This window comes from Ursus maritimus, unplaced genomic scaffold (genome assembly GCF_017311325.1).
Source record: "Ursus maritimus isolate PB19 unplaced genomic scaffold, ASM1731132v1 scaffold_15, whole genome shotgun sequence".
Taxonomy (NCBI): domain Eukaryota; kingdom Metazoa; phylum Chordata; class Mammalia; order Carnivora; family Ursidae; genus Ursus; species Ursus maritimus.
Window position 1 is genome coordinate 27711303 of NW_024423897.1, and position 4068 is coordinate 27715370.

General features: G+C 36.4%; 1 non-coding gene across 1 annotated transcript; it reads left to right on the plus strand.

Annotated features, from left to right (window-relative positions):
- Positions 1–3511: 3511 nt before the first annotated feature.
- Positions 3512–3618, plus strand: LOC121102792. Its single transcript, XR_005834915.1, has one exon. It is a non-coding gene; the product is annotated as a U6 spliceosomal RNA (small nuclear RNA).
- Positions 3619–4068: the final 450 nt, after the last annotated feature.

Below are 4068 nucleotides of genomic sequence, written 5' to 3' on the forward strand. Positions count from 1 at the left end.
TTCTAACTGGCTCTACATTTTGTCTAACTGGTTCTGGTCCTGGGCCTTTTTATTACTCTTTTCTCATAAATAGATGAGAAAGTCTCCTCACCCTGATCCCATAGTCTGTGTAGGTGTGTTGGGTATCATGACCTTACTCTTCCTTAGCAAACTAGTGAGGACATACTTATGAGCATGGAGTGACATCATTATCCCTAAAACTACTTCAGTGGGGAAGAACATCTATCAAAGGAAGACTTTTCTTAAACTCTGCTCAATTCAATATTTAGGAAAGGTTGGAATCAAGGAAGGTGATTTCACTAGGAGATTGGGGAAAGCACCCTTATCTAATCTTTTTTCCTTAAATCTAGTTTCTAACCAAATCAAAATTTTATTATTCAAAAACAGCTGGACAGGAAGAGGTCCCTATTTTAAGTCAATTCAGAAAGTCATTCTGTTTATCCTCCCTCGTTCTAATACATGTTCTGTAAACATCTATCTGTGTCCAGGGAAGAGTACATATGCTAAATATAAACATCGGAAATTCTGAGAGTGAAAGAAGGATGGGGACAAGGTGTAGACCCCTCGGAATGTGTAGTTCTCCAGTGTCTTCCATTACTATGTGAGTTCAGTGCTGAATATGTGGCTGCAGTGATATGTCAAAAAGTCATGGTTTCCTTTCTCTATGTCTTTTTAAGACTTTCTCTTCTCTAGAGCACCTCTTTTTTTGAATTAGAGACTTTCTTTATTTGATGTAAATTTCTATTTCCACTATCAAAGCTGATGAGTTTTAATTAATTCATTTTGCCGACTGCACTCTTTAGATATCATTTCCTTTTTGAATGCAAGCAGCAACCGAAAATATGACACATTTTGTCTTCTTTCTACGCCCAAATGTAAATAATTATGATAACCTCTCGCTATGTGGGAGGTGGCTGTCTAGTGTGATCATTAAATTACAGCTCCTGTATTGTGTTCTCTTTGGTTAATGTTCATCCTAATTCGATAGACTAAATTGTATGTGATGCAGAAAATTCCTATTTGTACTTACAAAATATAGTTTAGCAAATTGCTCTGTGACACCATTCATCTTATTTCATGAACATTTTTGTAGAAAATGAATACAGTTCTTTTTATTAGTTATATGGTGTTCTTCCATAAAAAGAGACCCAAAATCTTCTATAAATATCAGTCTTATAAAAAAATATACAACGAAGGGAAATAGTGTTATTTTACCCACTTCACAATGAAGAACTTGATAAAGGCTGATATCCTTCTTCAACATCACACATCATGTTAAGGACAGAATCAAAGACAGAAACTACCTCCTACAATTCCTTAGCTCCCATTTTGTCAGCTGGATCACACTTGGGTCCAGCTACAACTCTTCCAAATGGTCGTTTTTTTGAGCCAGAGTGGCTCTAAGACATGGAAAGTTTCTTTTATGTCATCCCCCCCCCCCCCGTTAACTCAACATCCGCTCAGTCCTTGGTTAGCACATGCCTCCCCTCCACCCCCCAGAGAACATCACAGTTGTTAGTGTTGTACACAGTGATATGTACATTCTGACAGTACTGCTGATCCTGGGAACCATGATTCATATTTTATTGCCACCTTACTGGGCTGTTTTTATAGCTGCTTTTATTGTCCCCATCTATATTCAGAAGGTGTCATTTTGAAAACGTAAACCTAAAAATAAGAAAGCAGTTGAGGAGAAAAATAAAATGTGCACTTTTTTGGAATGAGTTTAACAAACTGTATATTTCAGAATGTTTCAGAATGTTTCCACTCTTGCAAATTTATTTCCCTGAATGCCCTCCCACCCCACCCCAAGAAATAAAGATGCTGTAAACAGAAGCAGAAACCATCAGAGCTGGAAGGAATCTCAGAATTAACCCGTGAAACACTTTCACTGCATAGATGAGCAAACTGAACTCTAGAGCAGGTGAGAAAGTGACCTGCTCAAATTCGTACAACCAGTTCACTCGGAAAGAAAAACCAGCTCTTCCTCGCTCACGCCTCAGTCCAGCGCTAGTCTGCACACTGTGCCTCTCAGGACAGGTGCTAAGTCCTTCGTGATTGACAGTGAGCCCATCGACTGTTTGCACTGCATTGAGCAGGGTGCCATGGGGACAGAGAAGGGGAGTTCTGAGGAAGGAAAAGATATTTTTATCTGAAGGGAGGTTTGCTGATCTCATCATTGTTGGGCTTGACTCCTGAAAAGCTGGAAAAATCCAAGGGAGCTTGTGAAAAATAGGAGGTATTTGCTCTGTTTTCTTAGCCACTGTTGTAAATATCTCCCAGGACAAGAATCGTGGTTAATAATAATTGATCAATCAGTCTATCATGAAGTACTTATTAAATATATAATATGTCTGCAGCACTTTATTCCAGAAAAGTGAGGGGTGCCAAGGAAAACAGTGATCGAAATGAATATTTTGGTTTTAGTATTTCCACCACGTACACAGACTTCTCGTCTGCAAAGTGGGATAATAACCTCACAGTTCTTTGAAACAAAGATAAAATTGAGATTATGTAAATTAAGTAATTATCAAACAGTAGTTGCTATATTGTCAGTTTTCATTATTTTAAAAAGATTTTAAGTTAAAAAGAAGTGTATTTATAAAAGTGTAAAATATAAAAGTATCTAAGGAAAAGGGGATATACATTTGAATGCTGTTTTGTGTGTAAATTGTTTAGGCTCCTTACTTGTGTCTGGTTACCCTGGAGAACAGGCTGTCCATGACACTTTCAAGAAAGATCTCACAATATTGTCAACCACTCATTTTTATTTTAGAACTTTAGCTCAAAATTTTCATTCTGTACATACCTTCTCTCCCACGTCCTATGAAACCTACTAAAAATAGATGTCTACATTTTTTGCTTTAGTTAAATATGACCCTTCTTTGTTCATTGATCTTGATTCTTTGTTCCATGATGCTTACTATAGGCATTAGTACCACTTCGTTTTCGGCCTACTGTGCATTTCTACTTAAGTCAGCCAGTTACTCTTCCCCAAACTAATAGCTAGAACATAAGCATCGAGAAAATGTTGTGGCATTTTTAATAGAATACAGATTTTTCGATCATCGAGTTAAAGATCAGTGACAAAAAAGAGGCTCCTTCAGTTTTCTGCTAGAAAATTGCTTTTTAAATTACTTTATATTGAGTTTAAAGTCATTATTTTAAGAGTGAAACTTGTCCATTTTAATCAACATAAGCATTTCAAACCAGATGAAAAATCGAATACCTTTCATTTTAATTTTTCAAAAGTGAATGTTTTATTACCTTAGTTTTTAAATTCAATATAAAATCCTTTACATTTTAAAATTTCTCTTCAAACTTTTTTTTCATTCTCCAGTAGTTCTCATTTATCAGATCACAAATGGTATATATACATATATGTATATGGTTTATATGTATTCAATGTTTTATACTGAATTTTTAAAAATAAGTTACTTTTATATATTACATATGCATATATGTAAGTATAATATACTTATATAAGCACACACATAGAAAGAGAGAAGTGGTGCTCTCTTCAACAGCACATATACTAAAATTGGAGCGATGCAGAGAAGCTTAGCATGGCTCCTGCCCAAGAATGACATGCAAACTCATGAAGTGTTCCATGTTAAAAAAAAGAAAGAAAGAACCAGTGAGAGAAAGAAAGGAAGAAAGAAAAAGGAAGGAAGGAAGGAAGGAAGGAAGGAAGGAAGGAAGGAAGGAAGGAAAAAGAGAGGGAGGGAGGGAGGGAGGGAAAGAAGGAAGGAAGGAAGGAAGGAAGGAAGGAAGGAAGGAAGGAAGGAAGGAAGGAAGGAAGGGAGGAAGGAAGGAAAAGAAAGAAAGACAGACTCACAGGACAATCTCCAGGCTACAGAAATGGATCACAGAACACAGCACCCCATATTTTCAGTCAGTTTCCAGACCATAAGTGCTATGTTATTTCAAAAACGATTCATTAGAAAGTTATGTATATTATGTACAGGATATTTTCACTTTTTGTTTGTTCACTATTTGGGGGTTTTGAAAGGACTTTATTTGCTCATTCCACTTCATTTAATTCAGCAGCCGGTATCTGGTCTCCAG